General features: G+C 42.7%; 1 long non-coding RNA gene across 2 annotated transcripts; it reads left to right on the top strand.

Annotated features, from left to right (window-relative positions):
• The first annotated feature begins 2,368 nt into the window (after positions 1–2,368).
• Positions 2,369–8,809, top strand: Gm39293. 2 transcript variants are annotated; one of them, XR_870549.1, is made up of 3 exons: positions 2,369–2,605; positions 6,963–6,991; positions 8,739–8,809. It is a non-coding gene; the product is annotated as a predicted gene, 39293 (long non-coding RNA). The 2 variants fall into 2 exon arrangements; XR_001779335.1 differs by having other exon boundaries at positions 6,963–7,046; positions 8,739–8,799.
• The last annotated feature ends 12,379 nt before the right edge of the window (positions 8,810–21,188 follow it).

The raw sequence follows: 21,188 nt of genomic DNA, 5'->3' as shown, positions 1-21,188 counted from the left end.
AAACATTTTTTTTAATTGAGAATAAGGGGACTTCTAAAATATTTCCAATTCCCACATCCTGTGCATTTACTGGTTAGCTCATCAAACATTTACCCAGCATGCCCTGAAGCTGGAAGTATTGTTACTCCAAAGATCAATGACGCATGGATCCAAGTCCCAAGGGCTTCACACACTGATGGAGATTCAATGGCCCAAATCAAGAGAGGCCTCCAGGTCCATGGTCCCTTTTCTGTGGAGCCCAAGGTTAAAAGGAAACACTTGTTTTCCTCACTGCCATTAACCTGGCAGCTGATATGTGGTAGGCACAAAATGACTGCTTGTCAAGTGAATGTATGAACCAGGAAGTCTGAAGCATGAGAAACACATATTAGAAGGAGTAATCTCTTGAGATAAAAAGCTGGTAGAAAGATTCAATAACACTCTGAAAGCCTGCTCTGACTGGCCACTTAACTCTCTGGTTGTGTGGACCTCTGTGCATCCAGCAACTGTTAGAGAAAGGCGCCGTGGTCCAGGCTCCACCCCATTCAGATGTTCTGGGAATGGGGTTGCATGACTTATTTGCCTTGTTGCTGAGACAAAACATCTGACAACACAACTTAAGGAAGAAGAGTCAATTCTGACTCACAGTTCAAGGGCATCATTCTACCACTGCTGTTGGAGCATGGTCCAAGAATGGAGTCCTGTGAGGAGATTTCTGAGTGCTTCTGAGAAAACTCGAAGAAACCAAGACAAGAATCTTGTGACCTTGAATTGTTCTTGGAATGTGCTTTTGTGCCCCTCCAAGGGGTAGCAGATAGGAGTGAGTTCCCATCAGATTGTTATTTGTGTATATGCCTCTATTGAGAAACATGTTTCTTCCACTTGAAGCTTGCCCTCGTGATTATATAAACTGTCTGATGCTCTGAATAAAGTTGGCTATGACATGAGACCTCAGTCCATCTCATTACGAGCTCCACTCTCCCAGATCCCATTGCCTCTAGTGGTAGGGGAAGGCATGTCAGCAGGAGCAGGAGCAGGAGGAGCAGGAGCAGGAGCAGGAGGAGGAGCAGGAGCAGGAGCAGGAGCAGGAGCAGGAGCAGGAGGAGGAGCAGGAGCAGGAGCAGGAGCAGGAGGAGGAGCAGGAGCAGGAGCAGGAGGAGGAGCAGGAGCAGGAGGAGGAGCAGGAGGAGGAGCAGGAGGAGGAGCAGGAGCAGGAGGAGGAGCAGGAGCAGGAGCAGGAGGAGGAGCAGGAGGAGGAGCAGGAGCAGGAGGAGGAGCAGGAGGAGCAGGAGCAGGAGGAGCAGGAGCAGGAGCAGGAGCAGGAGCAGGAGCAGGAGGAGGAGCAGGAGCAGGAGGAGGAGCAGGAGCAGGAGCAGGAGGAGCAGGAGCAGGAGCAGGAGCAGGAGCAGGAGCAGGAGCAGGAGGAGGAGCAGGAGCAGGAGGAGGAGCAGGAGCAGGAGCAGGAGCAGGAGGAGCAGGAGCAGGAGCAGGAGCAGGAGCAGGAGGAGCAGGAGCAGGAGCAGGAGGAGCAGGAGCAGGAGCAGGAGGAGCAGGAGCAGGAGCAGGAGCAGGAGGAGCAGGAGCAGGAGCAGGAGCAGGAGGAGCAGGAGCAGGAGCAGGAGCAGGAGCAGGAGCAGGAGGAGCAGGAGCAGGAGGAGGAGCAGGAGCAGGAGCAGGAGGAGCAGGAGCAGGAGCAGGAGCAGGAGGAGCAGGAGCAGGAGCAGGAGGAGGAGCAGGAGCAGGAGCAGGAGGAGGAGCAGGAGCAGGAGCAGGAGGAGGAGCAGGAGCAGGAGCAGCAGTAGGAGGAGCAGGAGCAGGAGCAGGAGCAGGAGCAGGAGCAGGAGCAGGAGGACTGAGGTCACATTATATCCAAAGCCAGGTAGCACACAATAAGCAGCAAGTAAACCAGGCTATAAAAAAAACTGCAAAGCCCACCCCTAGCAACCACTTCCTCCAGCAACTTCTCCGCCTCTTAAAGGTCCCACACCCTCCAGAGCAGCACTACCAGGTCTGCTCCAACATGAGTGGACATTTCAAACTGTGTACATACAAGAAACACAAAAGACTCTGCTGATATTTATATTTATTTTATATTGTATTTATGTTTGTACATACACATACATACACACATACATGTGTAACAATAATAATCAAAGGAAAAGATGCTATCGACTTTTCATAGAGAAATCATGAAAAGAGTTGGAGGGAGGGTAACTGAGGGGAACTGGGAGAAGTCAGAAAGGGAGAAAGTGTTACAATACTATTACAATTAAAAGTATATTTAGAAGGAATAAAGATTAACCCAGAAAAGCTAGTCTTGGAGTAAGTTCTGAATACTGAGCACTGTGACTGAGAGGTCAAGGGTCATGGAGCATGAAAAGCTGGCTGCTTATTCATAACCTTTAGCATACACTGAGGCCCTCAGGCAATTCTTCTTCCCAGTCAGGAGAAACAACCAGGCTTTATTTTCTCAAAAACTTAGGGACTTTTTACACCTCTCACCTAACTCCCAAGGCCATTTCACTGGCATCGGAGCCTCCTCCTTTAGGCTTCCCGTGTATACTGAAGACCAGCTGAGGCATCAGCATGCATTTGTGAAGGAGATCGGTTGGACACCCACTCTTTGGTGAGTTGATTGTGATCCTTGCTTGTACTCCAGCTCCAGAATGAACTTCCTGTGTGCTTCCTAAGGTCACCCAGTGTCTGAGTTTAGGACATTTAAGTAGCCTATAACCAACCACAGATGCAAATCCGTGTCAGAGAATCAGTGTTGGAGCAGGTGCCAAAACCTCAGGGATGGGCTAGCTGTTTTCTCATTTAGACCTCAAAGCACTCTGGAAAAAAAAAAAAAAAGGCTTCTCTGAAATATTCTTAGAGGTATAGGCTGTAAATGGCCAGTACAGAGGTTACTATTGCAATCTCATTTGTTAGTTATGTCATTACCTTCACAGAGAAAAGATGAGCTAGAGAGATGACTTAGCAGTTACAGAGGACCCGAGTTTCATTCTCAGCACTCACACTGGGCAGTTCTTACAGAGGATCTGAGTTCAGTTCCCACATCCACAGTGAGCAGCTCATAACTTCCTGTAACTCCAGGGAATGTGCTGCCATCTTTTGGCTGCTACAGGCACTGCAAGCATGTGGTGCACATAAACTCAAACACACGCACACATACACTTAAAAAAAAGACAAGACATGCAAGAAATGTGAGTGTCTTTCAACAACAAGGAGACGATCCAGGAAATTGGAGTACACTTTCACAATGACCTTCAATAGCCATTAAAGGAGGAAGTCCACACAAATGATAAAAGAAAAAAAGAGACATGTAGAAGAAACATATAAAGACGGTGAAGGAATGGGAATGGGCACAGGATAAAGGAGGAGAGGGCTAGTGAGAAGGGAAAGGGGGAAATAATGATGGAACAAGAGAAGGGCTGGAGGGGCAGGGGACAGCACAGGGAATGCTGATGGAGATGAGAGATGAAGAGAGGAGGGAGGCCATGCTCTCCATGCATTAAGCAACCCCAGTGTGGCCAGGACCAGGGGCACATGCTTTCAGCAGCAGCCCTGCCTGTGTTCCTGGCAAACTGACACTGAGAGCATCCTTCATTAATATGAGAGGCTCCAGCCAGCCTTAATGGTCCCTAGGCTTCTGGGATGAAAGGGAACTGGGCAGCTGCCATGTTGGTGGGTGAATGTCAGGCTATGCTCATATAAATGGCCTCTCCCTAGACTAAGCCAGGGTCTGAGCCAGTCCAAGGAGGTCTGCTGAGTGATCATTTGTGGGAAGTAATCAGTCCCAGTCTTTCTCCCCCACAGCTCTGTACAATCCAACTAGCAGCCCCACCCTGTAATGTTCAGAGTGAAGCAGCCCGTGGCAGTGGTGTTATATCCTTTGATTCTCTTCACTGGTGTCAGACATTGAGCCTTGCCTGGAACCATTTCTCTCCTCAAAGCTCACAGTGTGGTTAGATAGTGACAGTCAAGTATGCTGCCCATAAGACTAAACTGTGTTCTTAAAGAGATAATACTGCATCTCCTTCAGACATCAGGGATTCAGTGAAAATTAACTGGATGGACAGATGGATGGATGGATGGATGGATGGATGGATGGATGGATGATGGATGGATGTGTTGGGGTTAATGAATAATAGATACTGTGAGATTCATGTTCTGCTGCCACAGAGGTAGAAGGGTTAATAAAAATTTCTTCAGTGAATGCCTGATTATATTTCACTGCAGAGAAAAGGAAGTATTCACCAGGGAAGTGACTCTGGCTGCTACTGATTCCTGGAAACTTACTGTGAGCATAGACATATCATCTCCTTCTGCTGATGATTATGAGTTACATTATCCCTCTTGAACCCCTCAGGGAAGCCAGCAGTGTCAGTATGGGTGTCTGCCTTTGTGGAGGAGGAAGGCACTGAAGGCAGGGCAGGTTTCCTGAATTGGGGCATTCAGGCCACGTTTGGAATGCAAGACTTCTGATAGTAGCAGTATTACCATCCCCTGTCCCTGTGGCTGTTCCCAGGTGACAGCTAACACGGGGCTTTGAGGCAGTTGAACGTTTTAGAGGGAAAACTGATGGGTGCTGGGGATGGGAGCTGTGACCTGGTTCTGATTAAACAGCTGCATAGAAACCATCCTAATGTTCACAACTCCTTTATGAAAAAGGACCTTTTCAGTGCTGGGAGATTGAACCCAGAGCCTTGAGCATGCTAGGTGTCTTAGGGTTTTGCTGCTGTGAACAGACACCATGACCAAGGCAAGTCTTATAAAAAACAACATTTAATTGGGGCTGGCTTACAGGTTCAGAGGTTCAGAGGTTCAGTCCATTATCATCAAGGTGGGAGCATGGCAGCATCCAGGCAGTCATGGTGAAGGAGGAGCTGAGAGTTCTATGTCTTCATCCAAAGGCGGCTAGTGGAAGACTGACTCCTAGTCAACTAGGGTGAGGATCTTAAGCCCACACCCACAGAGGCACACCTACTCCAACCAGGTCACACCTCCAAATGGTGCTACTCCCTGGCCCAAGAATATACAAACCATCACACTAGGTGTGATGGCTATTGCCAGTAGTCAACTTGACTATATATGGAATGAACTATAATCCAGAAATGGAGGGCGCATCTTTGATCCAGATTTTGAGGCTGGAAGACATGGGCCTTTAATCCAGATCTTGAGGTATAGTGACCATGAAAAGTTTAGACCCACACAATATGGTACACACCTTTAATCCCAGGAGATAGAGGCAAGCAGATCTCTGAGTTCAAGGCCAGCCAGGGCCAGAGCAATTTCCAAATTAAAAAAAAAAAACAAAACCAAAAACCAAAAACTTATATCTAGGTGTGGTACACATCTTTAATCTGGGCAATGCCTTCTACTGAAGGCCTATATAAGGACAGTGGAAGAAGGAAGGTTTCCTTCTTCTTCACCTGCTTGCATTTACTTGCCAGCACATCTGGTGGAACCTACTTCTTCAGGATTCCAGCTTATACAGAAACCAGCTGAAACAAGTATCCTTGTGGGACTGAGCAACTACTAGATTCTTGGACTTCCTATTCATGGATGCCCATTGTTGGATTAGTTGAACTGCAGACTATAAGTCATTCCAATAATTTCCGTGTACACACGCACACACACACACACACACACACACACACACACACTCATTCCATAAGTTCTGTTCTAGAGAACCCTGACTAATGCACTAGGCAAACTCTATATTTTCAGAGAAAACTTTATTGTTATGGAAATAGGCTCAGACACATCAAATGCTTGTATCGCCAGTCAGAGCTGTCACGGTTATCATCTGTCTTAGGGTTTCCATTGCTGTGAAGAGACACTGCGACCAAGGCAACACTTATAAAGAAAACATTTAATTGGGGATGGCTTACAGGTTCTAAGCTTCAGTCCATTATCATCATGGCAGGAAGTATGGCTGCATCTAGGCAGACATGGGGCTGGAGGAGCTGAGAGTTCTACATCTTGATTTAAAGACACACAGGAGAAGACTGAATCTCTGTCCCACTGAGTGGAGCCTGAGCTTAGGAGCCTCACAGCCCATCCCCATAGTGACACACTTCCTCTGACAAGACTACACCTTCTTCAATAAGGCCACACCTCCTACTAGTGCCACTTCCCATGGGTCAAGCACATTCTAACCACCACATCATCTTGGGGGCATTTCGGAGAGAGCAGAACAGGATGGACTTCTGTAGCCAGAGGCAAATGCTCTGTGAAATGGTGGGAATAGAAGTGAGAAAAATCTCAAGACTCTAGGTCCCTGTGCACCAAGAGAAAAGATGCCATTACCACACAGGCGTTTGCATTATTTAGAGACTCAGATTCCCGATACAGCTCTACTTAACAGTCGGGGGTAAGTAATGAACTTCCAAGACCAGCAGGTTGGAGGCTACAGTCAGGGTAGACTTGGCAGTCTTGAACTTAACCTCGGCGTGTCTCAGCGCTCGGGGGAGGACAGAAGGAAGACAGTGAACAGAGCAAAGAGCAGGTGTCACCACCCTGTCAGGAGACTGGATGCAGCCTGCCTGTACCTCTGTTCAGGAGGCCTAGAGCAGCTTGGTAAATTTGGCTAACTCTCATTTCCACATAGTGCAGTGGGGCCATGATATGGGGGCCATGCTTTTCCCCAGAACCACTTGTCCATGTCTACCTCTTCATGGCATGTTGGGCCACTCAGTCACTCTGCAGGCTCATGCCCCACTGACGGTGAAGGCTGCATATCAAGGTGTGGTGTCCTATTTTTGGTCACATAGTAGTCTAGATGTTGTTGGTATTCAAGATATTCAAGGGTATGGTTTACATTTGCAATCAGTTCTTTTTGACAAAACCTCAATAATGTGACTGGCCCCACCCAGTCAGTCATTTAAATGTGGTATGTGTGTGTTTGTGTGTGTGTAGTGAGAATTTTGGTTTCTTTAAAAAGACAGTTATGTGAAATGTTTTTGGTTTAATCCCAGGTGCAGGAGAAGAGGCCACTTCACAGCAGGTGACTATGATTTCAGTCGTGTACTAGGAGGGGCATGGTGTTTCCCTAACTACAGGTAGTTAAATTCAGAATTCTGGGAACTTAAAAAAAATTAATCAATTAATTCACTCACTTTACATCCCGATCACAGCCCCCACTCCCTCCTCTCCTCCCAGTCCCGCCCTCTTATCCCACTCCCCTTATCCTCCCTTTTCTCCTCAGAGAAGGGGACCCCCCCCCATCGGTACCAACACATTCTGTCACATCAAGTCACAGCAGGACTAAGTGCATGATCTTTTACTGAGGCCTGACAAGGCAGCCCAGCTAGGGGGAAGGGATCCAAAGGCAGGCAACAGAGCCAGAGACAGCCCTGTTCCAAATGTCAGGGGACCCACAGGAATACCAAGCTGTACATCTGCTACACATGTAGGGGGCCTAAGTCCAGCCCCTGAATGCTCTTTGGTTGGTGGTTCAGTTTATGTGAGCCCCATTGGCCCAGGGTAGTTGACCCTGTAGGGGTGTCCTTGACCCTTCCTGTTTGCTCAATTCTACCCTCCCTCCTTCTACAAGACTCCAGGAGCTCTGCCTGATGTTTGGCTGTGGGTCTCTGCATCTGTTTCCATCAGTTGCTGGATGATGCCTCTTAGGATACAGTTATGGTAGGCTTCTGTCTGCAAGCATAGCAGAATATCATGAATAGTGTAAGGAGTTAGCTCTCTCCGATGGGACGAATCTCAAGTTGGGCCAATCATTGGTTGTCCATTCTCTCAATCTCTGTTCCATCTTTATCCCTGCACATCTTCTAGGCAAATTTAGGATCGAAGGCTTTGTAAATGGGCTGGTGTTCCCTTCCTTCCCCTGGAAGTTCCTCCTGGCTACAGGAGATAGTCACTTTAGGCTCCATATCCCCCACTGCTAGGAGTCAGCTAGGGTCACCTGCATACACTCCAGGGAGCCTTCCCATCCCAGATATCTGGTTTGCCCCAGAGATGCTCCCCCAGCAATGACCCTATTTCACTTCTCTCCTCCAGTCCTCTCTCCCATGGCTCTCCCCCATTCCCCTCCCTATCCCCTCTTCCACTCAGTTTGCTCCCTCTATCCACTTCTGATGTGCGTTTTATTCCTATTCTGAGTGAAATTTACAAATTTTCCCCCGGATCCTCCTTGTTAATTAGTTTCTTTGGGTCTGTGGGGTGTAGCATGGTGTGTTGGTTTAGATAAGTTTGGCCCAGAGAGTGGCACTACTAAGAGGTGTAGCCTTGTTGGAGTAGATGTGTCACTGTGGGTATGGTATATATACCCTCAGCCTAGCTACCTGGAAGTGAGTCTTCTATTAACAGCCTTCAGATGAAGACAGAACTCTCAGCTCCACCTGTGTTGTGGATAGCCCTGGGGCTAATTATATTTGATGTTAATTCCATTCTTCTGTGAGTGGCTAGAACAAGGAATGAGTCAGCAGTCAGGTGATTTCCTGTAAACCTGCTTCCTGCCTCAATTTGTAAAATAAAGGAGAGCAGATAAAAGGGAAGGTGGGGCTGAAGATGGGGAGAGAGAAGAAGGAGAAAATGGAAGAGGGAGAGGACATAGAGGAGGAGGAGGAGGAGAAGGAGGAAGAAAAGTGGAGCAGAAGCACATGGCCTGGAGAAACAGCAAGTTTTAAGGGGTCTCATAGATGTGGAAGTTGGTAGTGTAGCGATAGATCTGCTCAATCTAGGAGCACAGCATGTAATCATATTAACTGAGTTGTGTTTTCATTGCTGGGTTGTAGAGAGTTACCACAACACACATGTATCATGCCTGCCTGGATGCTGCCATGCTCCTGCCTGGAGTATAATGGACTGAACCTCTGAACCTGTACACCAGCCCCAGTGAAATGTTGTCATTTATAAGACTTGCTCTGGTCATGGTGTCTGTTCTCAGCAGTAAAAGCCTAACTAAGACATATGGATATCCTGTACTTTATGGTGAATGTCCACTTATAAGTGAGTACATGCTATGTGTGCCTTTCTGGGTTGGGGTTACTTTACTCAGAATGATATTTTCTAGTTCCATTCTTTGCCTGAAAATTTTATATCTTTGTTTTTAATAGCTTAGTATTCTATTGTAAAAGTGAACCATATTTCCTGTATCTATTCTTCAGTTAAGAGACAGTTTGTTTCCAGTTTCTGGCTATTGCAAATAAAGCTGTTATGAACACAGTTGAGCAAGTGCCCTTGTGATATAGTGGGACATCTTTTGGAAATATGGCCAGGAGTGGTATAGCTGGGTGTTGGAATAGAACTATTCCCAGTTTTCTGAGAACCCATCAAATTGATTTCCAGAGTGGCTGTAGAAGTTTGCACTCCCACCAGCAATGAAGTGTTCCCCTTGTTCCACATCTTTGCCAACATGTGCTTTCACTTGAATTTTTATCTTTAGCCATTCTCCTCTGCCAGTGTGTTCAATGTGGTCCCCCACTCTCTCTTCTCTTAGATTTAGTGTGTCTGGTTTTATGTTGAGGTCTTTGATCCACTTAGATTTGAGTTTTGTTCAGGGTGATAAATATGGGTCTAATGTTCTACATGCAGACATCCAGTTATCACTAAGCCAGCTCAGTCAGTCAACAGGGTCTCAAGGGCAGGAGTGAGGATTGAAAAGAAAAGGACAATTAGACAAACATTACAACATGACTCTGAAAGATCCACAATGTGAGGACTCCCCCACGTTCTGACTCAGGGGAGGCGACACCCCAAATCACTCACAAGAAACAGTCTTGATGCAAACTGCAAGAGGACTTTTTATTCCAAGAGCACTCTGGGGCCCACAGTCATACACCATGGAGGGGTAGAGAACCGTGGCACCCCGAGTATCTGGGAAAGGGGGTATTTAAAGGAAGAGACCACAACTCAAGGGGCTGGGGAGAGTTGTTGGAAAATACCAAAAATACCTTTGGGATAGCATTGAAAATGTAAAGGAGGAAAATACCTAATAATAAATAAATAAATAAATAAATAAATAAAGGCAGAGAAGAAAGGCACCAGGATAAATGGACACACATGCTACTAATGTACACACATCCTACATTTTATCATATGCTGAGATTAGTTCAAGATAATTTGAAGACTAAGGGTAAAGGCAGTGTGCTTAGTCAGGATGCTCTAGAGAAGTAGAATTGTTAGAATGAATAAGTATATGAAAAAAAAAAGTCACATGGAAGTGGAAAGTCAAGACAGTTTTCTATGAGCCTCTAACAATAGCACATTTGCATAGTGGGTTCTAGCAAAGGTCACGGTGGGTCAGGGTGACTTTCTTTGAACGAACACTCCCTGAACCCAGGAAGTGGGTGGGTGGAGGAATGTTGCTTTCTGTTTTATGATTAGCATGCCTTGGAGCATTGAGTCACAAAAGTCACATTCTCAAGCCTGGGCCTAAAGGCCTAGAATTGTTGTTTTTATGTTATACTCTTTTCAACTCCAGCCAGTGCTGAGGCTGAAGTGGCTTTAGTTTTTCCAGCTAGCTTTTACACCATTGTAGGTACTAGCAGAGAATAGGGTCGGTTCTCAGATCAAAGACAAAGTGATTAAAGAAGGCAATGAACAAAGAGATCACACCAGGTAGTAATCAAACAAAGCAGTAAGCAATGTCCCAGAGTCACTGGGTCTGGGGGCTTCTCAGAATTACCAAGACAAAAGGGAAGTCACACTTTCCTTGGCTGAGTTCACCTTGATTCTTACATCAGCCCAAATGTGGATATTCTTATCTGAGCCTACTTCCTCCAGCCCAGTGACAAGTACTTGCCAAATTCCTATACGTGGCACCAAGAGCTCTCCATACAGTTAGACCAGCATCATTTGTTTCAGATGCTTTCTTTTTCCCATTTTATGGTTTTGGCATCTGTGACAAAAATCAAGCGTTCATAGGTGTGTGGTTTTATTTCTGGGTTTTTGATTCTACTCTATTGATCAACCTGTCTATTCTTATGCCAGTTCCATGCAGTTTTTGCTCGGTAGTACAGCTTGAAATTAAGGATACCTGAGAAGTTCTTTTATTGTACAGGATTGTTTTGGCTATCTTGGATTTTGTGTTTTTCCATATGAAGTTGAGAATTGTTCTTTCAAGGTCTGTAAAGAATTCTGTTGGAATTTTGATGATAACTGCAGATTGTTTTTGGTAAGATGGCTATTTGTACTATATTAATCCTGCTAATCCACGAACATGGGAAATCTCTCCACCTTCTCAGATCTTCTTCAATTTCTTTCTTCAGAAACTCGAAGTATTTTTTTTTTACATTTTTATTAGATATTTTCTTCATTTACATTTCAAATGCTATCCTGAAAGTCCTTTATACCCTCCCCACCGCCATGCCCTGCTCCCCAACCCATCCACTCCTGCTTCCTGGCCCTGGCATTCCCCTGTACTGGGGCATATAATCTTCACAAGACCAAGGGCCTTTGCTCTCATTGTTGGCCAACTAGGCCAAACTCTGCTACATATTCAACTAGAGACACAGTTCTGGGGGTACTGGTTAGTTCATATTGTTGTTCCTCCTATAGGGTTGCAGACCCCTTTAGCTCCTTGGGTATTTTCTCTAGCTCCTCCATTGGGGGCCTTGTGTTCCATCAAATAGATGACTGTGAGCATCTACTTCTATATTTGCCAGGCACTGACATATCCTCCCAAAAGACAGCTATACCAGGGTCCCTTCAGCAAAATCATGCTGGCATATGCAATAGTGTCTGAGTTTGGTGGTGGTTTATGGGATAGATCCCTGGGTGGGGCAGTCTCTGAATGGTCCTTCCTCCAGCCTCAGCTCCAAACTTTGTCTCTGTAACTCCTTCCATGGGTATTTTGTTCCACATTCTAAGAAGGAACGAAGTATCCACACTTGGTCTTCCTTCTGCTTGAGTTTCATGTGTTTTGCAAATGATATGTGCATATCGTGTGTGTTCTTTTGTGATTGGGTTACCTCATTCAGGATGATATCCTCCAGATCCATCCATTTGCCTAAGGATTTTATGAATTCATTGTTTTTAATAGCTGAGTAGTACTCCATAGTGCAAATGTACCACATTTTCTGTATCCATTCCTCTGTTGTGGGACATCTGGGTTCTTTCCAGCTTCTGGCTATTATAAATAAGGCTGCTATGAACATAGTGGAGCATGTATCCTTATTACAAGTTGGAACATTTTCTGGGTATATGCCCAGGAGAGGTATTGCAGGATCCTCTGGTAGTACTATGTCCAATTTTCTGAGGAACCGCCAGACTGATTTCCAGAGTGGTTGTACAAGCTTGCAATCTCACCAGTAAGGAAGGAGTGTTTCTCTTTCTCCACATCCTTACCAGCATCTGCTGTCACCTGAATTTTTGATCTTAGCCATTCTGACTGGTGTGAGGTTGAATCTCAGGGTTGTTTTGATTTGCATTTCCCTGATGATTAAGGATGTTGAACATTTTTTCAGTACTTCTCAGCCATTTGGTATTCCTCAGTTGAGAATTCTTTGTTTAGGTCTGTACCTCAGTTTTTAATCAGGTTATTTGATTTTCTGGAGTCCACCTTCTTGAGTTCTTTATATATATTGGATATTAGTCCCCTATCTGATTTAGGACTGGTAAAGATCTTTTTCCAATCTGTTGGTTGCCTTTTGTCTCATCGACAGTATCTTTTGCCTTACAGAAGTTTTGCAATTTCATGAGGTCCCATTTGTCAATTCTCAATCTTACAGCACAAGCCATTGCTGTTCTGTAATTACATTACATTCTGTTCAGGAATTTTTCCCATGTGCCCATATCTTCCTGCCAATCCATGAGCATGGGAGATCTTTCCATCTTCTGAGATGTTCTTCCATTTCTTTCTTCAGAGTCTTGAAGTTCTTATCATACAGATCTTTCACTTCCTTAGTTAGCGACACCAAGGTATTTTATATTATTTGTGACTATTATAAAGGATGTTGTTCCCCTAATTTCTTTCTCAGCCTGTTTATCCTTTGTGTAGAGAAAGGCCACTGATTTGTTTGAGTTAATTTTATATCCAGCTACTGCACTGAAGCTGTTTATCAGATTTAAGAGTTCTCTGGTGGAATTTTTGGGGTCACATATATACTATCATATCATCTGCAAATAGTGATATTTCGACTTCTCCCTTTCCAATTTGTATCCTCTTGATCTCCTTTTGTTGTCCAATTGCTCTGGCTAGGACTTCAAGTATTATATTGAATAGGTAGGGAGAAAGTTGGCAGCTTTGTCTAGTCCCTGATTTTAGTGGGATTGCTTCAAGTTTCTTTCCATTTAGTTTGATGTTGGCTACTGGCTTGCTATATATTGAGTTTATTATGTTTAGGTATGGGCCTTGAATTCCTGATCTGTCCAAGACTTTTGTCATGAATGGGTATTGGATTTTGTCAAATGTTTCTCAGCATCTAATGGGATGATTGTGTGTTTTTGTCTTTGAGTTTGTTTATATAGTGGATTATAGTTTTCCACTATATAGCTGATGGATATCCATATATTAAACCATCCCTGCATCCCTGGGATGAAGCCTACTTGATCATGATGGATGATTGTTTTGATGTGTTCTTGGATTCGGTTTGCGAGAATTTTATTGAGTATTTTTGCATGGATATTCATAAAGGAAATTTGTCTGAAGTTCTCTTTCTTTGTTGAGTCTTTATGTGGTTTAGGTATCAGTGTAATTGTGGCTTCACAGAATGAATTGGGTAGAGTACTTTCTGTTTTTATTTTGTGAAATAGTTTGAGGAGAATTGAAATTAGGTCTTCTTTGAAGGTCTGATAGAACTCTGCACTAAACCCATCTAGTCCTGGGCTTTTTTTGTTGTTGTTGTTGTTGGGAGACTATTAATGACGGCTTCTATTTATTTAGGGGATATGGGACTGTTTAGATCATTGATCTGATCCTGATTTAACTTTGGTACCTGGTATCTGTCTAGAAAATTGTCCATTTCGTCCAGGTTTTCCAGTTTAGGTGAGTATAGCCTTTTGTAGTAGGATATGAAGATGGTTTGGATTTCCTCAGGTTCTGTTGTTATGTCTCCCTTTTCATTTTTGATTTTGTTAATTAGGAGTCCCTGTGCCCTCTAGTTAGTCTGGCTAAAGGTTTATCTATCTTGTTAATTTTCTCAAAAAAAACCAAAAAAACAAAAAACAAAAAAAACAAAAACAAAAAACCCAGCTCCTTGTTTGCTTGATTTTTTTGTTTAGCTCTTTTTGTTTCTTCTTGGTTGATTTTACCCCTGAGTTTGATTATTTCCTACCATTTACTCCTCTTGGGTGAATTTGCTTCCTTTTGTTCTAGAGCTTTTATGTGTGCTGTTAAGCTTGCAGTGTTTGCTCTCTCCAATTTCTTTTTGGAGGCACCCAGAACTATGAGTTTTCCTCTTAGGATTACTTTCATTGTGTCCCATAAGTTTGGGTATGTTGTGGCTTCATTGTCATTAAACTCTAAAAAGTCTTTAATTTTTTTCTTTATTTCTTCCTTAACAAAGTTATCATTGAGTAGAGTGTTGTTCATCTTCCACCTCAATATTGGCTTTCTATTTTTTATGTTGTTATTGAAGATCAGCCTTAGTCCATGGTGATCTGATAGGGTGCATGGGATAATTTCAATATTTTTGTATCTGTTGAGGCCTGTTTTGTTTTCCAATTATGTGGTCAATTTTGGAGAAGGTACCATGAGGTGCTAAGAAGAAGGTATATCCTTTTGTTTTAGGATAAGATGTTCTGTAGATATCTGTTAAATCCATTTGTTTCATAACTTCTGTTAGTTTTCATATGTCTCTGTTTAGTTTCTGTTTCCAGGATCTGCCAATTGATAAAAGTGGGGTGTTGAAATCTCCCACTATTATTGTGTGAGGTGCAATGTGTGGTTTGACCTTTATTAAAGTTTCTTTAATGAATGTGGATGCCCTTGCATTTGGAGTATAGATATTCAGAATTTAGAGTTCATCTTGGTAGATTTTACCTTTGATGAGAAGTGCCCCTCCTGTCTTTTTTGATAACTTTGGGTTGGAAGTTGATTTTATTCGATATTAGAATGGCTACTCCAGCTTGTTTCTTTGGACCATTTGCTTGGAAAATTGTTTTCCAGCTTTCTACTCTGAGGTAGTATCTGTCTTTGTCCCTGAGGTGGGTTTCCTGTATGCAGCAAAATGTTGGGTCCTGTTTATGAAGCCAGACTGTTAGTCTATGTCTTTATATTGGGGAATTGAGTTCATTGATATTAAGAGTTATTAAGGAACAGTAATTGTTACTTCCTGTTATTTTTGTTGTTAGAGTTGGGATTCTGTTCATGCAGCTATCTTCTTTTAGGTTTGTTGAAGAATTACTTTCTTGCTTTTTCTAGGGCATCATTTCCCTCCTTTTGTTGGAGTTTTCCCTTTATTATCCTTTGAAGGGCTGGATTTGTGGAAAAATATTGTGTGAATTTGGTTTTCTCATGGAATACTTTGGTTTCTCCATCTAGTCTAATTGAGAGTTTTGTTGGGTATAAGTAGCTTGGACTGGCATTTGTGTTCTCTTAGGGTCTGTATAACATCTGTCCAGGATCTTCTGGCTTTCATAGTCTCTGGTGAGAAGTCTGGTGTAATTCTAATAGGTCTGCCTTTATATGTTACTTGACCTTTTTCTCTTACTGCTTTTACTATTTTATCTTTATTTAGTGCAGTTGTTGTTCTGATTATTATGTGTCAGGGGGAATTTCTTTTCTGGTCCAGTCTATTTGGATTTCTGTAGGCTTCTTGTATGTTCATGAGCATCTCTTTCTTTAGGTTAGGGAAGTTTTCTTCTATAATTTTGTTGACGATATTTACTGGCCCTTTAAGTTGAAAGTCTTCATTCTCATCTATACCTATTATCCTTAGGTTTGGTCTTCTCATTGTGTCCTGGATTTTCTGGATGTTTTGAGTTAGGATCTTTTTGCATTTTCTTTGATTGTTGTGTCCATGTTTTCTATGGAATCTTCTGCACCTGAGATTCTCTCTTCCATCTCTTGTATTCTGTTGCTGATGCTTGCATCTATGGTTCCTGATTTCTTTCCTAGGATTTCTATCTCCAGAGTTGACTCCCTTTGTGATCTATCTATCTATCTATCTATCTATCTATCTATCTATCTATCCTTCTCTCTCTCTCTCCCTCCCCCCCTCTCTTTCTTTCTTTCTTTTTTCGAGACGGGGTTTCTCTGTGTTGCCCTGGCTGTCCTGGAACTCACTCTGTAGACCAGGCTGGCCTCGAACTCAGAAATCTGTTTGCCTCTGCCTCCCAAGTGCTGGGATTAAAGGCATGTGCCACCACCGCCCGGCTTCTTTGTGATTTCTTTATTGTGTCTACTTTCATTTTTAGGTCCTGGATAGTTTTGTTCAATTCTTTTACCTGTTTGGTAGTGTTTTCCTGTAACTCTTTAAGGGATTTTTGTGTTTCCTCTTTAAGAGCTTCTAGCTGTTTACCTGTGTTCACATGTATTTCTTTAAGGGAGTTATTTATTTCCTTCTTATAGTCCTCCATCATCATCATGAGAAGTGACTTTAGATCCATATCCTGCTTTTCTGTTGTGATGGTGTATCCAGGACTTACTATGGTGGAAGAGTTTGGTTCTGATGATGCCAAGTAACCTTGGTTTCTGTTGCTTCTGTTCTTATGCTTGCCTCCTGCCATCTGATTATCTCAAGTGCTTGCTGCCCTCAATATATCTTATGGGAGCCTGACCTTCCTGTAATCCCAGTTGATTTAGGACTCCTCAGAGTCCAGCTTTCTCTGTGATCCTGTGATTCCAGGTTCCTGTAAACCTGAGATTCTGGGTGTGTCAGAGTTCTTGGCAGTCAAGTTTCCTCTGAGACTCTGAGATCCTGGTGTGACCAAGTTCCTGGTATCCTGGTATCCTGAACTCCTAAGGTCCTGGGTGTGTTACAGCTCCTGGAAGTGGTGTCTCTTCTGGGGACCATGGGGCTGTCTGGTGTGTTAGAAACTAAGGTATACCAGCACTGATTAGAAGGAACCTGAGCCGCAGGTCAGGCTGGGCTCCTGTGTCCTTGCTCCTGCTGTCACAGGCCCATCACAATTGGTTTGGAACAGATGTTGTGTTCTACTCACCAGTGATCCTAAGACCCTGGGTGTGCTAGGGTGCTGGCAGCATGGAGAGTCCTCTGGGGACCTTGGGACAGTCTGCCGAGTTCGTGCCCAAGATCCGAAGTTCTTGTCATGTAGATCTTTCACTTGCTTGGTTAGAGTTATACCAAGATATTTTATATTATTTATGGCTATTGTGAAGGGTGTTCTTTATCTAATTTCTTTCTCAGCCCATTTGTATAAATGAGGACTGCTGTGGCTTTTTTTTTTTTTCTTTCTTCTTTTTTTTTTTTTTTTTTTTTGTATTTAACTACGTTACGGAAGGTGTTTATCAGTTATAGAACTTCTCTGGTAGAATTTTGGGGGTCACTTATGTATACTATCATATCATCTGGGAATGTGATATTTTGACTTCCTTTCCCTTTGACCTCCTTTTGTTGCCTATTTGCTCTTGATAGGACTTCAAGTAATATATTGAATAGGTAGGGAGAGAGTGGGCAGCCTTGTCTTGTCCCTGATTTAATTTTAGTGGGATTGATTTAAGTTTCTCAACATCTCATGAGATGATTATGTGTTTTTTTCCTTTGTTTGTTTATATAGTGAATTATATTGATGGATTTTCATGTATTGAGCCATCCCTGCATCCCTGGAATGAAGCCTAATTGATTATGGTGGGTGATTTTTTTTTATGTGTTTTTGGATTCAATATTTACAAAGGTAATTGGACTAAAATTCTCTTAGATGTTAGCTCTTCTTTGAAGGCCTGGCAGAATTCTAAGCTAAGAAAACATCTGGGCCTGAACTTTTCTGAGTTGGGAGACTTTTAATGACTGCTTCTATTTGCTTAGGGGTTGTAGGACTGTTTAAATAGTTTACCTGGGGACTGGAGAGATGGCTCAGTGGTTAAGAGCACTAACTGCTCTTCCAGAGGTCTTGAGCTCAAATCCCAGCAACCACATGGTGGCTCACAACCATCTGTCATGAGATCTGACTCCCTCTTCTGGAGTGTCTGAAGACAGCTACAGTGTACTCATATACATAATATATATATATATATGTATATATATATATATATATATATATAATATTTTACCTGATTTTGGTTTAATTTTCGTAAGTGGTATCTATCAATAGAATCATCCATTTTGTTTAGATATTCCAATTTTGTGGAGTTCAGGCTTTTAAAGTAAGACCTAATGATTCTTTGGATTTACTCAGTTTCTGTTGTTATGTGTCCCTTTTCTTCCCACCCCCACCCCCCACCCCCCACCCCCTTTCTCCCTCTTACTCCAGCCCCTGCTTGCTCTGGGCTGCTTGCTCTGGCTCTGCTCGCTCTGCCTCATAGGTGTTTTATTTGTTTCTGGTTACGGATGGTTGTGAGCCACCATGTGGTTGCTAGGATTTGAACTCATGACCTCCGGAAGTGCAGTCAGTGCTCTTAACCGCTGAGCTATCTCACCAGCCCCTTAGGTCTTTCTTTTCACTTCTGATTTTGTTAATTTGGATACTGCCTCTGTGCCTCTTAGTTTAGCTAATGGTTTATCTATCTTGTTGAGTTTTAGCTTTTGGTTTTGTTGATTCTTTCTATTTTCTCTTTATTTTTAATTAATTAATTTCCTGCCATTTAGTCCTCTTGGGTATGTTTGCTTCTTTTTGTTCTAAATCATTCAGGTGTGCTGTTAAGTTGCTAGTATGCGATTTCTCCCATTTCTTTATGGCACTTACTGCTATGATTTTTCCACTTAGCACTGCTTTCATTGTTCCCATAAGTTTGATTATGTTGTGCCTTCATTTTCATTGCATTCTAGAAAGTCTTTAGTGTCTTTATTTCTTCCCTGGCTCAGATGTAGTGGCTTGTGTTCTCATGCTAATTGTGTTACCCAAAAAACCTGTTTACAACGTCCTGCACATAGGTAAAGGAAGCCTGCCCTCGGTTGGCTCTGACTGGGAAATAAAATTGCCAATGGCCAATGTTTGGGCAGGGTGAAAGAGGCAGGCAAGAAATGCAACGGAGAGGAAGAAGGAATTCTGCCTTGAGAGGGGTGTAGGATGGACTACAGACCATACCATGAAGCAGCAGAGGATGAGGCCAAAAGATACAAAGGGAAAGAGGCCCCACAGGAAGGCTGCCCAAAAGGAAACAGGGCAGCAAAGATAAAATATAGATTTAGAAAGGGTTAACTCAGGAATACCAGAGGGGGTTGTGTGCTACCTGGGGAGTGGGTGGGTGGGCTGAGGAAGTGCCCAACCATTGAGGTAGTAATGCATATTGTGTGTATTTTTCTTTTGTGAAGCTAGAGAACTCTAAGGGGTGGCTAGAAGCTCCATCACCTGACCACCCGCTGGGAGCTCAATTCACCCCTATACCCAGTGGTCATTCAGTTATGTTTCCATGAATTTGTAGGCTTTCTGTTTTGTTGTTGTTGAAGTCCAGCTTTAATTGATGGTAGTCTGATAAGTATATGGTCTGATGAGTATATGGTCAATTTTGGAGAAGGTTTCATGAGGTGTTGAGGAGACAGCATATTCTTTTGTGTTTGGATGAAATATTCTATAGATGTCTGTTGGGTCCATTTGATTTATAACCTCTGTGAGCATCATTATTTCTCTGTTTATTTCTGTCTTGATGACCTGTGCATTGGTGAGAGTTGGATGTTGAAGTCTTCCACTATTCATGTGTGTGGGTTGATGTGTGATTTAAGCTTTAGTAGTGTTTCTTTTACGAATGTGAGTGCCCTAGTATTTGGGGCATAGACATTCAGAATTGAGACATCATCTTGGTGGATTTTTCCTTAGACAAGTATTTGTACCTAGTCTTTTTTTATTACTTTTGGTTGAAAGTCTATTTTATTAAACATTAGAATGGCTACTTCATCTTGCTTCTTGGGTCCATTTGCTTGGGAAAACTTTTTTCTAGCCCTTTATTCTGAGGTAATGACTATTTTTATTGCTAGGGTTTGTTTATTGTATGCAGCAGAATGAAAGATCCTGTTTGCCTTCATTCTGTTAGCTTATGTCTTTTTATTGGGAAATTAAGTCCATTAATGTTGACAGATATTAATAAACAGCAATTGTTAATTCCTGTTATTTTGATGTTGGTTGTATTGTGCAGGCATGTGTGTGTGTGTGTGTGTGTGTGTGTGTGTGTGTGTGTGTGTGATTCCCTTCCTTTGGTTTGCTGGTGTGGGTTATTTATTTCCTGTGTTTTCTTGGGTGTAGCTAGCCTCCTTGTATTGGAGTTTCCTTTCCAATATCTTCTGTAGAGCTGGATTTATGGATAGATATTGTTTAAATTTGGTTTTGTCATAGAATATCTTGTTTTTTCCATCTATGGTGATTGAAAGTTTTGCTGGGTATATGAGAGATAACATCTATGGTTGTAGAGTCTATAAGACACCTGCCCAGACCCTTCTGGCTTTGAGAATCTCTGTTGAGAATTTGGGTGTAGAGCACATAGGTTAAGAGCACTGACTGCTCTTCCAGAGGTCCTGAGTTCAATTCCCAGTAACTACATGGTGGCTCACAACCATCTGTAATGAGATCTGATGCCTTCTTCTGGTTTGTCTGAAGACAGCTACAGTGTACTCACATGCATGAAATAAATAATTCTCTTTTTTAAAAAAAAGAGAATTTGGGTGTAATTCTGATAGGTCTGCCTTTATATGTTACTTGGCATTTCCCCTTGCAGCTTTCAATATTCTGTCTTTGTTTTGTAGGTGTTGTGTTTTGATTATTATGTGGTGGGAGGATTTTCTTTTCTGGAATCTATTTGGTGTTCTGTAAGCTTCCTGTATGTTTATAGGCTTGTTCTTTCTTTCTTTCTTTCTTTCTTTCTTTCTTTCTTTCTTTCTTTCTTTCTTTCTTTCTCTCTCTCTCTCTCTCTCTCTCTCTCTCTCTCTCTCTCTTTCTTTCTTTCTTTCTTTTTAGTTTGGAGAAACTTTCTTCTATGATTTTGTTGAAAATACTTTCTGGGCCTTGTAGCTGGGAGTCTTCTTTGTCTACTCCTATTATTCTTAGATTTGATCTTTTCATGGTATCCCAGATTTTTTTGATATTTTGTTTCAGAACTTTTTAGATTTAACATTTTCTTCAACCAAGGTATCAATTTCTTCATTGTATCTTTTACCTCTGAAGTTTTTGTGTTCTGTTGGTGGTGCTTGCAC

This window comes from Mus musculus, chromosome 9 (genome assembly GCF_000001635.26).
Source record: "Mus musculus strain C57BL/6J chromosome 9, GRCm38.p6 C57BL/6J".
NCBI classification, from domain to species: Eukaryota; Metazoa; Chordata; class Mammalia; order Rodentia; family Muridae; genus Mus; species Mus musculus.
The sequence above is the reverse complement of the archived record's forward strand: the minus strand, read 5'-3'. Positions and strand labels throughout refer to the sequence as shown.